This window comes from Muntiacus reevesi, chromosome 8, assembly GCF_963930625.1.
Source record: "Muntiacus reevesi chromosome 8, mMunRee1.1, whole genome shotgun sequence".
NCBI classification, from domain to species: Eukaryota; Metazoa; Chordata; class Mammalia; order Artiodactyla; family Cervidae; genus Muntiacus; species Muntiacus reevesi.
Genome location: NC_089256.1, coordinates 57,625,673 through 57,642,155, shown reverse-complemented (window position 1 = coordinate 57,642,155; position 16,483 = coordinate 57,625,673). Strand labels below are relative to the sequence as shown.

General features: G+C 41.5%; 1 long non-coding RNA gene across 1 annotated transcript; it reads left to right on the top strand.

The window, feature by feature from the left end:
• Positions 1–28: 28 nt before the first annotated feature.
• On the top strand, positions 29–6,619 carry LOC136173386 (uncharacterized). The gene is made up of 3 exons (XR_010664213.1): positions 29–461; positions 1,040–4,803; positions 5,786–6,619. It is a non-coding gene; the product is annotated as an uncharacterized lncRNA (long non-coding RNA).
• Positions 6,620–16,483: the final 9,864 nt, after the last annotated feature.

The window sequence follows — 16,483 nt, the reverse complement described above, 5'->3', positions numbered from 1 at the left end:
AGGCAGGTTTCGGGGTCCTCACAGGCTGGACGTCTCGGGTTTGGAGGTTTCGGCGCGAGGGTCGAGGGGCCGGACGGTGGCCCTCCCTCCCCGGCCCCCGGTCGGTGGTACAGCCTGCTCCGCCACCGTCACGTGGGCGCCCCCTCTGTGACGTCGGCGTCTTCGCTGTAGCAAAGCTCGGCCTCTGGAATTCTGAGAACTAATTTGCTATTCGGTGACATAAGAAGGGGAGTGCGCTTCGCTTTCCCGGGGTCTGGGGCTCATTTCTCCTCTCTTCCCCATAAACTCAGCTCCTCCGAGCTCAAAACACAAAAGGAAGCGAGAGGTTCGAACCTTTGGGAAAAGTCTGTTATATATAGTAGGTTTCGGGGCGAGTAAGAGCAAAAAAACAATAAACACCACAGCTCTTTCCAGCTAGAATATTAGGCACCACGAGAAAAATATTTGCCAAGCAGTTTTCGGTGGGTTCATTTGCTTTATTTTTATTTGGGACAGTTTGGGATTTTTTTTTTTTTCTTTGTTGGTGTGGTGGTTTGGGATTTGGGGTGGTTGTATTATGATGGTTTTCGTATTTTTGCTTCTAATTTTTGCCTTTTGCAACTTTGTGATGTTACGTAAATCGTAGGATCCCGCATCGGTTGGATTTTGTTTTGTTTTACCCCTACGAAATCTCTCAAGCGAATTAAGGAAGACGTGTTATTTTAATACTGATAGTGTAGAAAGAAGCTTGAATTTTTGGTCGTATGTAACAATTCCAACCCCCACTTTTTTCGGGGGGGCGGGGGAGGGTTTTAAATTTTCCTTTTCCCCTTGGACTTTTACTGAGAGAACGGCTCTCCTGCACTTGAGAGAAATGTTCAAAGGATTTGTTTGGGTTTGTTTCTTTCCAGGACAGCAAGTGGTGGGTTTACTCTTTCTGTTATTGTTGACTCTTAGGAAAATTCTTGCTGCAAGAAACGTGTGTGTATGTGTACGCGTACGCGTGTGTTCTACAAAATTCTGTGAGCCAAATCATGTTTGTGTTTTGCTTTTTCTTTAGGTCTTGGTTCCCCCCGCTCCCTCCCAGCTCGTTTCAAGGTCGTTGTTAAAAATCTCTCCTGTCTGTGTTTAAAGAGACCAGCCGGAGGGAATTCTAAAGGCCTGCGATGCAGTATCACAGATACTGCGTGGATTTAAAACAGACTGTGCTACAACTACAACGCGCTTCACGCAGCACACTCCTCTTAGCTTTAGAGCTGAGTTAGGAGGAGAGGAAAAGGGGGGAAATCTTTCTTTCTTTCTTCCTTCCTTTCTTTTTAAAGCAAATGCAGTGCAGAATCATTTCACTGTGGGCCTTGGTTTGTTTATTCAGAACTGCCAGTTTCCCTATTTAAATGTTGGTTGGGTTTTTTCCCTCCTACTCATCCCTGAATGAGGGAGACTCTTGTTTCTTTTATGTCTCTCTCTTAAAAGAAGGGTGTGAGGGGAAAATAATATTTCAGATTCTCAAGTATTAACCAAAATGTTTGGACCAGAAGCAGCTTTCAAAGGTCAGGCTGTTCTGAGCTTGGCTATGAAAGTCCTTCAGGAGGGACTCATTAAATTACAGACGAGTTCTTAAAGGTTCCACAAAATTTCTGCACATGTTAATTTTCAATAAAGATATCTCCCCAAATAATCTACCTCCAGATTTGGGTTTATAGTGGAGAAGTGAGCAGAGAGATTACTGACTGTTTCCTGGATATTTGGGGATCTGTTTCCCAGAAGTCTGTAAGAAGTTTAGATCTGTTGCTGAAAATGTCAGCGCAGCCCCCCTTTTGAAAAGGCCGTGTGGGAGTTTTTAGAACCAGGAGAGATCCAAAGGGGTCTATTATTTTCCACAAGGGCTGGAGCTTAGGAAAAATGCCTAAGTGTGTCTGTCCTTTTGAAATCTGAATATTTTAATACTTATTGACAGATGGATTACTGCAGCTTCTGCAGAAAAGCCTGTCTTGTGAAGGATTTTTGAAAAATATACATAGGCCTAATCCTGTCACCGTTGTCGAAATGAACATTTTACCCCCGAAGACACACGTTATCGTTAAGTGCAGATTCATTTTGTTTTTTAAATTGTCCCCTTCCCCCTGATTTCCAAAGAGTTTGAAAGGAATCCCACCGGATTCTAAATGACACCGATTTTGCTGAAGCGATCGTCTTTGTGTATTTCTATGGGTGATAATTTTTGTATTTTTTATGAGTATGTTTCTCAGGTGTATCTGTGTGGTTTGGAATGTGAATTGTGTGGTTCTGCCCTGCTACTGATTCTGCATTGTGATAACTTTTGTGATGTGGGGTCCCTTTTCTTGTCAAAGTTGCTATCCAGCCTCATGGGTTCCTCCCCACCACCACTTTAAACAGCCTGTCCCTCTCGCGTTCTGTTGCCATTCCAATCTTGGCCCCGTGGGGGCGCTGCAGAGCAGAGGGAGATCTGCTCTCTCTAGCCGTAGAACCAACCAGAGTGGGGGCTGGGAATGAATTCACCCTCCTAGTGCCTCAGCCCTCTTGATTCTCTGCGAGAAATCCTTGAAGGAAGACCCCACCAGGCCTGGTTTATAGATAATTAATCCCACCACCAGGGTCCTCAGACCCTTTCTGGGGCCAAGTGCCAGAGTCCCACATTTCTAATACTTACCCCTCGCCCCCAAATTGAAAGAAATTAACCAGGAGATGTTAAAAGAAAAAAAAAATTATTGAAAATATTTTAAAAGTAAGGATTTACATTTTTGTAGGTCCCCTTCTCTTTTCCAAATGAATGGTGAGGAAAACTGTGCACCCACCTCTCAATCTCTTTTCAGTTACTAAGAAAGTAACTTTATGAAACTTTATACCCATCGAATTTCTTCCATAATGTCCTGCCTTCTCTCATTTCTTGATTTCTCCCCATTAGTAACCAGTTGGCATCACTCTGTGAACCTCCGTCACCCCAGCAGTGATAGGATTAAAAAAAGGATTGACTTGAATATATTCAAATTCTTTCAAATCATCCATAAGAAACCCTAAAGAGAGATTTCATGTCTGGGGTCTTTATGTGTGATTCTTGTGAACTTGGAGGGTTATGTATCAGACCAGTCCTATGATTTAATGGCTTCTGGCTATTAATACTCAGAGTAGGGGATCAAGTCAGCCCATTTGCCTGGTGGTTTGGGCATAGTAATAGGTTCTTAATCACAGCTTCTGGATAAATATAAACTTTGTTGCAAAATAAAATAGCTTGGTCTTAATATTACATCTGTTTAAGGAAAGGAACAGATTTTGCATCCAGTTCCCTCACAAACTTCCCCACAATACAGTCACAGCTGAAAAGGAAACTATTCCTTGGAGTAAACACTGTCTTGTCCTCTTTCTAAGGGGACTCCCAAGAGGAAATTGGTTTCACCTGTCAGGAACTTCTGGCACCTTGGTAGGTCTTGAAACTGTCACATAAGAGAATTATAGATTTTAGGACTGGAAGGAACTTTGCGGATCAATCACTCAACTCCTCGAGGCTTCCTTCTTTCAAGAGGACAGGAGGGCCATCACTGGAGGCATGCGGGACCCCGAGACACAACTGAAAACAGGTCTTTGTGGTTCTATGGTCCTGTGTTAGAGAATCAGGGAGATCTGACTACCTGGGCTTTGAGGTGGGTGTCTTGTTTTCCGACAGAATTGAGGAAAGCAAGGCTGCTTTGGGCTCTGTGTGAATTGTAAACTGGTTTTCAAAACAAACTCCAAGTCACGATGAGTATTGAGTTTTGACGGTCATTTGGACTTGGTGGTGCTTGTCAGCTGTACCGTGGTACTCAACAACTACTTTTGATGGGTATGGGAGATTTTATGTACCCATTCATTTTATTTCAAATCCTTCACTTAGAGCTATTGTAAACAAGCACCTTATATTATCCTTGGAGAGAAAAAAGCATTTTCTTGGTATGATTTAGAGAAACTGAGCAGAAAGTTTTGAGACTTTTTTTTAAAAAGATGATTTCCAGTCACTACCTTCAGAAAAAGAAGTGTCAACGTTTATTTTGATCCATATGCTGCCTGCTTTCAGCCTGTATTATTCTGAGAGGTTTTTTTTCCTTTAGAAACCTTTTCAGCCTAGCTCAGAGTTTACCCCCAAAACACTGATTTTTTCCATACTTTTCTCACTAATTTAAAATGGAAATAAATATCGGGAGCTTAAAATAGAGAAGTGATTGGGGGTGCATAATCATTTGTTTATTGCATTCGATCACTGGTTTGAATAGCAGGGTTTTCACTTCCTTTGAAACCTTAGCATGAGGGAAAGCAACAGCTGGACCAGGAGGGGGTTGGAGGGAGGAAGGCACTGGAGTGTTTGTAAACTCAGGGTGGCTGGCCCACCCTGCCACCAGCGGCCGGCTGCAGTACTTAGCTGTCTTTACTACCTAAGGCTAGAAGTGGAGAAACTTGATTTGCGTGTTGTGCCTGCATTTTTTTTTTTTTTTCTCCTTCTCCACACCGCCCTCTGCACACCTGACCATGCCAAAGCCTATTTGAAGCCGGCTTGATGGCAGGGAGAGCTGGAGAGCAGAAAAATGTGCGGAGGGGGAGGGAGGGAGTACTCGGTACTTTTCCATTCACATCTCCACAGTGGCTTTTCTTGTTTATTTCAGCCTCCACCCGCAGAACCCTTTGAGCTGCCTGAAATCCGAGTCATTAAACTGTTCCCTGAGGTCAGACCACAGATGCCCCCGTGCATGTTTCATCCATGTCAACGTCTATGTAACACATGTACATACAGAGACACACACAGAAAACTGTAACTCTGCGGGGGCACAGTGTGAGGTAGGGGAAGAAGCAAAACAAAACTGGATTTGTTGCCAGAAGACCTTGGTTTCTAATTACAGTTCTGCCAGGAACTCCTTATCTGATGTGGAACAGAACCACTTGTCAGGACTCAGTTTCCTTAACTGTGTGAAGGTATAAGCCAAGTGTTTGCAGGGTATCTATCAGTTCTAAATTTGATACCTGTATGTCTAAATATATATATCTGTAACTTTAAGATGGAGAGGGGAATGGAAAGGAGCTGAGTATACTTGTGTCCCTGGGGTGGGAGAAAGAGTTAAAATGTAAACTTCTAAGTAAAGAAGGCAGTCCCAGAATCCTCACCTCTATCAATTTTTAAACAATTGTAGACCAAAGTCTGAGATTATGCTGAATAGGTCCAAAAGCCAACTGAAGATTTCAAATGTTAAGAGCTGGAAGTGCCAGTTCTAAGACCTTGTACCTTTGATCTCCTGCATTCCTAATCAGATGTGACAGTTCCCAAGTGTCTTTTCTGCACCACAGTCTGTCCCGCCCCACCACTACTTCTGTTTGTTTTTGGAATCCATCCTAGTCAATGACAGGAAGGAGTTGACACTTGTAAACCAGGCACACTTTAAGCCACTGGGTCCCATGTGGATGTAAAAAATACGTCATGATATTCATACAGAAGGAAGAGAAAAAATAAAAAACCTAGATAGAAATTCCTGGTAAGAAACTGAGAGGTGGCTCAGCCATCACTGCATTAAAAGCAATTATTTGAAGTCAGAGGAAATAACAGATGAGGAGTTTGACTTTACAAAAAAAAAGTCTTCCTTTAGCATAACAAACTTAAAGGCAATGAAAAAGATAACTTTCTATATTTCCTATACTTCTATGATCTCCATTCTTTAAAAAGAAAGGTCTAAAGTTTCTCAGGCCTGATTGTCTTAAGCAAAAGGCCTTTAACGGACCTTGGTATCTTCAGGGAATAATTTTAAAGGTAACTTCTATTTATTAACAGTGACCTCCCCACCACCACCATGCCTCCATTTAAACTTTTTGAAATATTGATGCCTGTTTACAAGGAGAGATGGAGCCAGTTACATTCTCTCAATGGAAAACTATTGAAGGTTCTAATCGGCTAGCACTGGGAAGTGAAAGTGAGTCCCGCAGTGGAGTCTTGACTCTTTGCGACCCTATGGATTATACATTCCGTGGAATTTTCCAGGTCAGAGTACTGGAGTGGGTAGCCTTTCCCTTCTCCAGGGGATCTTCCTGACCCAAGGATTGAGCCCAGGTCTCCCGCATTGCAGGTGGATTCTTTACCAGCTGAGCCACCAGGGAAGCCAAAGAATACTGGAATGCATAGCCAATCCCTTCGCCAGCGGATCTTCCCGACCCAGGAATTGAACTGGCATTTCCTGCATTGCAGGTAGCTTCTTTACCAGCTGAGCTACCAGGGAAGCCCTCTGTCCTCAGCAATTGTTCAATCCCACACAACTGATTTTGTATCATTGGAAACTGAGGCCCACACAGAATGTATTTTCCACATACACTGGATCAGGCTGAGTCAGATCCAGAACTTTGATGTCCTGGTTCTAAATCTACTGTTTTTCCATAGCTTATCATGAGAAGAGGCTATGGGGTGGGCAGACCTGCCAAAGAGCCATTTTCTGTGGTCTTACATTTTCTGTGACTTTCAGAGAAGTCCCCACTTTTGGACTCCTGAGATGATCTCCACTGAGGTTCTACATCAGTCTTAAGAGGACCATGACAGTCTGCATGTGGGTCCCAGTGTAAGATGCCCTATAGGAGTCCCCACAGCTTCCTATGGTACTGTGACTTATCACTGTTAATAAACCTGTAATTATCTTATGAGTAGTGCGATTGCATTGTAATTGTGTGTATGTTGGTGTTAAAAATGTAAACTTTAATATATTTTTGGCCTAGAAACAATGATGCTGCAATAGCTAAGGGCCCACCTGGTGCCCCTTCTTGATTTCCAATCACTTTCTGAAGCAACAGAAAGCAAGGCTCCTCGGAGAAATGGCTGGTTCCAGGCCAGGGCTGGGGCACGAAGTATATACGACATTAGAATAGAACATGATATAGCACTGTAAATAAGGAATTGCTGAAAAACAGACAAAAACTGCATCCATGGGGGTACTTCAAAGAGACCAGAGTCACCTGAAGAACTCCCAGTGGCCAAAGCTGGAAAATTTGGAGCAAGAAAAAGAAATCAAATAATATTGGATCACAACCCAAAGTATAAAAGAAATATCCATTAATCCACACTGATCTAAATTAATTACTAAATAAATTAACAAATGGGAGAAAAGAGACAAATCTCTTGCAGAAGAATTCCAAAGAATTTGTGTAGATACACTGCTGTCAAGGATGGGAATAGGCGGGTATGTAACTGCTCACTCCTCAAATGTGAGCTATGGGTAACAGCTTCCTTCCAAAGAGTACAGTTTAGGAAGGGACGGGGGAGGGAATAATTTTACATGAAGAAATCTGGCAAACACTACACCAGCCACCTCATCAAGGTCAACATCAATTATAAGCCATGTTGACTGTGTACCTTTGATATGAGGAATCTGAACATGGCTCTTTAACTCTGTGGTCTGTCTCCAATAATCCAGACTATTTATGAGAAATGTATCAGACAGATTTCACAGAAGGGCACCCTACAAAAGACATCACCAGTATTCCTCAAAACTATCCAGGGAAGTCTGAGAAATTGCTACAGCCAAGAGTAACCTCACACAATGTGACAGTATAATGTAGAGTCCTTGGTGGGGTCATAGAACAGAAAAGATAAGGTAAACCCAGACAAATCTGAATAATTGACAGACTTTAGTTAATAATATTTTAGCAGTGTTGTTTCATTAGTTGTTACAAATGTTCCATTGTAATATAAAATGTTAATGATTACGAGAAAATGGTTACAGCATTTTTCTACTCAGTATTTCTGTTTAAAAAATATTTAGGAGATATATCTTTTTTTTTTTTTCCTTCAATATGAGAAACTTCCAAAAATGAGCTAGGTCTCTTGAAATCTAGGAGATTTTCTTCTCACTCAGTCATGCCTCCAAAATACAGTCAGGAAAATGAGGGAACCTGCATGTATTCTTCAGTTTACTAAATTAAAAGCAATTTAGCTAATTTCTGTATGTCACCATCTGGACACAGAACTGTCAGAACACTAGAGAAAGCACCAAAGACCAAGTGTTGTCATGGTGGTGGATGACTCAGGCCACCTCATTAATCTACTTATTCTACATTTCTCTCTGAAAACCCTCCATGGAAACAAGGTCCTGAAAGATCTAGCCTTCAGTCCATACAGGACACACAATATTTAGGGATTGACCACTGAGGTTGGGGGAGCTCCAGGACCTTCCAGAATGTCTGCCATCTCATTGTACAACTCCAAAAGATCTGTGAATCTCATCGTAGTTAAACTCTGGCTCTAGAGAAGAGTGCTGGCTGGACCCCATAACTCTGGAGTTTGTCTTCATTATCTGACTATGACCCCCTTACCTAAACTAGAAAAAGCCAGAGAGAGAAATGGTTTGCCAAGACCACCCCACGAATTAGTGGTAGAGTTGATTCCCATCAACCAACCTACCCTGAATAAAGTGTTTTTGCTGCAGTATTCTCTTTAGTAAACTGAGGACTACTATTGCATTAGTATATTAATACATTATTTCAGAATTGCCACATTTATTTCTGTCAGTTATCAGTGGTGTCCAGTTCCGATACTGCACTGCATTTTAAGCGTCTCTTCCTTCTTTCCCTGTTTTCTCACCTTCTCCCACTTGCATCAACCTCTCTGCCACGTGATTATAAGATCCTTGGACCGACACCTATACTCACTATGGAGGCTGATATTTAAATACTTCTTGGTGAAATGAGGCGAGACTAAATGCTCTCACAGTCCAATTTGGGTAGCATGGCTCTCAGCAATCTATTTCATGTCTCAAGAATCATAAATGTAGTCATGCCCTTTGACCCAGTAATTCTACTTCTAGGAATCTATCTTCAAGGCACAATTCAACATATAGGGGGAAAAGAAATCTTTGAATGAATATATGCATCCAAGCATTATATCTAGCAACAAAAAGGTTGAACAATCTGTATGTCCCATTATGATGGGTTAGAGGAAAGGGATTGAACACAGAATGGTTAAATATAAATGCAGCTAATTAAAAAAAAAACAGGATTGGAAAATACTTGTGGTAACAGATAAAGTGAAAAGAGATAGAATGTATATGTAGTGTATTTATGCGTGGGTACATGCTAAGTCACTTTGGTCGTGTCTGACTCTGTGACTCTATGGACTGTGGCTCTCCAGGCTCCTCTGTCCATGGGATTCTCCAGGAAAGAGTGGATTGCCATGCCCTCCTCCAGGGGATCTTTCTGACCCTGAGGTAGAATCTCTGTCTCTTATGTATCCTACAGTGGCAGGCAGTTTCTTTACCACTAGTACCACCTGGGAAGCTCAGTGTATTTATAACTCTGTTTAAAAATACGATACATAAAAAATAAACTAGATATAAATAAAAGTACACAATTACAAAAAAAAAAAAAACCCAAAACAAAAAAACTATTTACATTGGCTCTCAAGGTAGTAGGATCATGGATACTTTTTTCTCCTTTATTTTTTGTCTTCCAAATTGTATAATGTTTATATGTCAGTTTGATAGCTATCTATCTCATAAGCACATACTCAAGACCATGAAAAGCCCTGAGTGAAGACTTTTAAAAGCAAGAAATTAGTCCTGCAATTCAGTTTTGAATGTTTGACCTAAAGTGGAAGCCTCCCACATCTTTGGGGCCTAGAGCAAAAGTGAGAACTGCCCACTCAGTCCTGGAGAAGACCTTTCACTCTGGGAGACACTTGTCTCCACACCAACAAAACATCACCCTTTCTGAGCACATTGACCATAAAGAGGTTGAATGGATCCTGTAAATCTTTGATCTATCTCCGCCCCTGGGTCTTGGTGTGCATATCTGGTTTGTTGGTGTTTCACAGCCTTTGCAAATGTCAAAGGGTTTCCCGGTTGCTTCACTGTCTCTCTGAGGCCACCCAGGAGATCTCCTGGCAAAGAGACCTTCTTTGAGATCCTCCTGGGACTACGGGAGATCTTATAACCTGTTTGACTAGTGAATTCTAAGGAAAACAATTTAAGAACAAACTCTATCAAGTTTTTTTTCTTCAGAGAATCACAGGGTTGTTAGGAACTTCTGGGGGGTGGATGATTACCATTGTTTGAATCTCTGGTTCTCAGAAAAGGCCATGGGGGGAGATGGCAGGATCTAGGAGGTGAGGTAAGGACCACGGTTCTCTTAAGCCCTCTTCCCTTAGACCACTGATCTAATTCCTCATACTCAAGCGCATTCATTCACTCATTCACACAGCACACAGTTCATTGGGAGTCTTTTGTGGAATAGACACTATTTTCACTGTATACTGGGAAAATAAATATGAATATAATAGGGGACTTTGGGTCTAGGGGACACATAGTCTACTGAGAAAGCAAAGGCCAAGAATGGTGCAAAAGCTATTCTAGGTCATGCAAAAGATAGTCCCCATGCCAGGTTGGGCCCCAGTCTCCTGATTCTGAGCCAAATAAAACTCTCTGGCTTCTTCTCAGATGCTGTGTCTACCTCCCACTCCAAACCAGTGCTAGGCACTGACTGCCTCCTTGGACAGCTTCAGCCTCTGAGTTTTTCATTCAGTATTGATGAGGACAAAATATCACTCAGCTGCCTCAGTATACCATCCAGCAATGGTGGAAGCACTATGCAATGCACCCAGTACCCAATGCAGAAAAATCCACAAGAGCCTGAAGCACATGCAGCTTCACCACCCCCAACACCAGGTCAGCTCAGCCTGCAGGCCAGAACTTTGCCTAGGCTGTGATTTTTACATATTTGCATGCCTGACCAGTTCTACCATGAACACAGCCTCATGCTATTCCAGAGCACACAGCCTTAAGTAATGTCCACAGCCTGGAATCCAGAACCCAATACCATATCTAACAGGATTTAAACACCTAATAGATCCAGATGCCTTCTCAACTAAGTCTAAGTTTACCCCAAGCCACTGGGCATCCTGGACCTTTGGGTAATACACTAACAAGTTATAAAACCAGGTACCAGTCCTGCACCCTGACCACTTTGCATAGTACGCTAGTTGCCAAGGCTCACCCTGCCTGAGGGTTGGACCCATGTCCAGAAGTCGTAACCATTTCCTTTCTATGGCCAGGCAAGGATGAGTTGGTTATAAAGATGGCATAAGAATTCCTGATACAATTTCAACAATCTTCAATTAGTTGGAAGGCGCATGAAGCGGCAGCTTGCACCTCACCCTTTGGTGGCACTGGCACTGAAATGCTGGCAGAATGCTCAAAAGAAAATAGGACAGAAAAAGATTAATAATGACATTAATAAAGGTCATAATTTGGAAATCTACATTGAGAAGACTTGACCATGGTGATGGTAAATCAATAACCAAGCACTTTAGGCCCTCAGACTTCTTCCCAGTCTTATCTCCTATAACAATTTTCTACCCCAGACTCTTAGCATTCTCCAAGAACCCAAACACTTACCTCCACTCCACACCCAGGGCTTGATCACTGCCTTTGATAGGCTAGAAGACAAGACAAGAATACCTCATTTTTGCTGTATTGAACTTACGTCCAACACATGGTACTCACTTAGGAAATGTTGATTGAATTCAAGTAGGTAGAACTGAAAGAGAATTTGATGTGAAATCTGATGATCTGGGTTCCAGTTAAAGTCCCACAACTGACTAACTTCTGTGAGTCTCAGTTTCTTGTTCTCTAAAATGGTAATTTCTGTTCAGGGACAACATCACAGGATTCCCATGAGAGTCAAGTACCATGGAGGGGAAAGTACTTTGGAAATTATAATGCATAATTCAAAGTAGTTGTTGACTGTTGAGTGAATGGACAAACTAATGAGTGAACCATCACAGTGAAGTGAAGCCATCAGGTTATTCCATAACCGATTTTCTGATTCAGATTATATCTGGGGAACAATGTGTGTGCAGTGTCCTGCCTTGACTTTTAACCATCCTTAAATATGGTTATTTCACTTCCCGAAATAATTTAACTCTTTCAGTACAGGAAGACATAAATTACTGCAGAGGATTCATACTCATCCATAGAGAATAAAAAAGATCATCAGAAAGTCTTTATGTTCTTGAAATGCAGAATTGGAAATGACCCATTTCCCAGTAATGGGAACTGAAATCCAGTATTAGATCCTCCTTTTCGATACCTTCTTCCTCTTCCTCCTCTTTCTACCTTGGCCCCTCCCTACCCCTCCCTTGCACCCAAATGGAATAAGTCTTTTGTTTTGAGCTAACTTCAATCTTAGAGAAAGGTGTTAACAAAGCACAAATCCATCAGGGCTGTTTTCTAGGAGCAACAAGTTGGATTTCTATAACGGTTTTTAAGTTCTTGAGTTGATGGGTGAGTTACTGAAACAGGGAGGTAGGATAACTTTCTACCAAAGGCCCAAAGCAAATGACAGAGAGAACCTTGGACCACCTCTGTCCTGTAAGAGAATCCATGCATCTCTCTATCCCTTCTGCCTCCACAACAAACGTAGAGCAGAGTTCATGGATGTGACAATGAATATAAAAAAGATTTAGGAACAAGTTGGTCTTGATAAAGAGGAGGAAACAAAACATGAGCATGGGTACTAGAGAGAAGGTAAGGGCTTCGCTCCAGTAACACATCAAGCAGCGTGTAAGATAAGCAACAGACCTTTGTTAGAATTAAAAAAGAAAAAAAAAAAAAAAACTACTCAAAAGTCTAGACCCAACTTCTTATAATCTATGACAGTAGGTACCTAAAAGGAATGAAATACCGAGTGAACTCAGGGGAAATAAAATGACAATCTTCAAAAGGGCCAGGATGTGTGGCAAGAGAAATTTCCTAGAATTAGGACCTCATCTGCCCATATTTGCCAGTTTTGCCAGCACCAAACCCATGATGAACAGCTAACTTATTTTTGGATTCCTAGAGGTGGGAAGAAGAGAATACTGGATGTATATGGCATTAAAAAAAAAAAAAACCTCCAACGTGGGAGGGCTGGGACGATGTCCAAGTTGTTCAAGGGCAGCCACCTCCCCCATATGGTTCCTTTTTTTTCCTTTCTACCCTTCCTTTTCCCAACACCTCTAACCCAAGCATACCTGTGAAGTTGCATTCCTGCACAAAGCTCAATGTGTGTGTGTGTGGTGGGTAGGAGGTGGGGGAGGGGGATGGCCCTGGGAGAGAGCAAAGTAACATAAAGATACTTCCCTTTTCAACATTTAAAGCTGGGAAGGCTCAGAAGAAAATGAAGGAGTGCTATAAGATTCTAGGAACTAGAAACTGAGAAGATGGAGAAACAGAAAATATTCAACTGTATTCCTTTATTTTATTATTCATTTGGTTGGACATTTTTCAACATGGAATAAATATGTGTTGATATTTTCAGGTCTTATCAATTTACAGCTACAAAAGTAATGAATTGAGCACCTATGCTAAGTACTAGGCTACACTTTGCACACACAAATAACAACTGCAGACGTGCCCTAAGAAAAGCTTGTAGTCTAGTCAAGGAGACAATCATTATACAAGCAAATTCACAGATGAGTATACATTATAAATTATGATAGCTGAAATACAGGCATAGGTAAGGTGCTCTGGCATGGGAGAAGGAGGGAACTTACCTAATGTACAAGCCTTTCTATTAAGGTCAACTTTAAGCTGAGATCTGAAAAAAGAGGATAGGTTAGCCAGGTCAAGAATGAGGAGGAAAGTATACTGGGAAGAGGGAACAGAGATCAACAGTCCTAAAGGGAGTAGAACCATGGCACATTTGGAGATCTGAAAGAGGCCAGCATGGCACAGAGAGAGTAGTAAAGATGGATTTGGAGGGAGAATCAGGAGCTATGCTATGTAGGTCTTTGTAGATGATGGTCAGAAATTTAGAGATTAAATGTGGTGAGAAGTTACTTAATATTTTCAGGCAAGGTGATGTCATGATATGGCTTATATTTTAAGAAGAGCACCCCAGCTCTTGTGTGGAAGGTGAATTAGAAAGAAGCACAAGGAGATTCTTGAAGAGGCTATGGTCAGAATCCCAGTGAGAGATGAAGACAGCTGGGACTGTAGAAGTAGCAGTGTAGGTGGTGAGGTATGGGAAGGTTTGACACATACTTTGATGGTAGAATTGACAAGATTGAAAGACAGATTGGGTTGAGTAGGAGTGGGTGGTAAAGGAGAGAAGGGTATCAAGAATGAATCCCAAGGGTCTGGTTTAAGTAATTGGGTGGATATGTTTCTATTTACTGAATTAAAAATACTGCAAAGGGGGAGCTTGCTGGGAGATAATTGCTGGAAATCAAGAACTCTGTTTTGAATGTAGTATATTTCAGATGTCTCTGGAGTAGTTGGCAAAGTAAGCAGGTGGATATTTAAGATCTGATCTCAAAAGAGATGTCTGGTTTGGAGATATCAATTTGGGATCCATCAAAATAGAGCTAGTATTTGAAGCTAGGAGAAAAAATAGGTTTTCATATCAGACCAGGTATTGAAAAATAGAATAAAAAATAGTAAAGGTGGAACATGTCTTAGAAATACTCCAGTCCAAACTCATTTCTCAATTGGAAGCAACATTGGGAACTTAAGTGAAGCCATTGGTAGAAATGGAGTTAATAAGAGACTGGGTCTTCTTTTTGGAGCATCACATTTTTTATTTTACAATGTTCTGTCAACATCTGACATCAAACTGATGTAGACTGAGAAACTGTGTAAGACATAATTCTATAGGTTTGACTCATGCTGTCATATCTCTGTCTCTGCTGGTTCCCTACTTACTGAAAAGACAGTCATCCCAAACGAACATGCCTGGCAATTTGCTATCGAGAGGGTCCATGTCTTAGAGTGGGTACCAAGCTGCTAAAGCCACATTCCTGTGTAGCTCCATCCTACTCAGCTTTGCACCTGTGGTCCCTGCAATTATTTAGGAACTGGACCATCCCTCCTCCCGAATGTGAGTCCCTGAAGGTCAGGAGCTACTTTTACTTTTCTTGTTATGTATCTTAATCTCACTCTCACACCTGCAATAACTTACTCATCTAACACGTGTTTTGAATCAGAGGAACCCGATAAATGGAAACCTTCCATCAGATTTAATGCACCTTTAGTTATCTTTCCATTCTTCCAAGGAAATACATTTACAGAGCACATGCTATACGTCAGGTGTGATGCTAAAGGTTACAACTGTGTTCAGTCTTTAAATACAGGTATCATGTTATAGTTGTGATTAGCTTTTGTCCAGTCTATTTAGGCTTATTCATCTGTACCCATTTGTATACCTTCCATCTGATTAGATGAATATTGTGCATCAACCGTGCGTATAGAGTCGAAAAGCCTCTGTCACTCAGGGCTATTAGGCCAGTGCAGGAGAGAGACGTACTGGACACTAGTCATGTCGAGGGCCATCTCTGAGTTACAACCAGTGTCCTTGGTTAAATATATGGGGGCATGATTGTTTCAAACTGAGAGATCTAAAAATGTTTCTTGGAGGGATGGAGTTTGAACATAATAATAAAGTAATGTAAAATCATGAACACATCCTTGAAATAAATATTGAAATAATAAATTTCTGAAATAGTAAGAATTAACACATACGTGGGACTTAGTACATACTGGTGTAAGTACTTTACATTTGTGAGTGTGTTTAATCCTCACAGCAATCTTTTTTTTTTAAGATTTTTTTTACTGTTTACCATTTTTAAAAAGTCTTTATTGGATTTTTTTATAATACTTCTGTTGTTTATGTTCTGATTTTTTGGCCACGAGTCATACGAGATCTTGGCTCCTCGACCAGGGATCAAACCCACACCTCCTGCATTGGAAGGTGAAATCTTAACACTAGATTGCCAGGGAAGCCTTCAGTCCTCACAACGATCTTCCATAATTGGGTGGTGCTATTATCGTCACTTTAGAGACAGGATACTGAAGCACAGACAGTACCTTCCCTATGGTCAAATAGCTAACACACAGCAGAGATAGGGATTTGAACCCTAGTGATGGAAGTCTCATGCTCTCCTGCCTTATGAATGAAAGGACTTCAACAGCCAGGTTCAGAAGAAGGGGTGTGGGGAAGGGGGGCATTTCAGACAGAGGAGAACTGAAACAAAAGCACAGAGATTAGGTATAACTTAATAATGCGTTATTTTGCCTAGAAAGCTGTCTAGTTTGTAAACAACTTTCTCAGTCAGTCTTTAATATGCTTGTCCTTGTGACCCTGTGAAGTATGACGTGATTATTATTCCAATTAGAAAGATGAGGAAATTGGGAGCCAGGGCGGGAAGGCACCAGCTGGGCTAGTGAGATGTACTGTGAGAGGCAAAGCCCAGTCTTTTCTCCTCAGGCCAGTGCCCTTTCCCATGTTGTAGTGTAAGCAACTAAATATATTCAGTGTTCCCATTTCTAAGCAGGCCCCATGCTAGGCTTTTCTTTTTTTAAAAAAGGTTTTTTTTTTTTTAAATTTTATATTGGAGTTCAGGTGAGCCTGGCAGGCTGCTGTACCTGGGGTCGCAAAGAGTTGGACATTACTTAGCGACTGAGCATGCACGCATAGCTGGTTAACAAGGCTGTGATGGTTTCAGGTGAAGAGCAAAGGG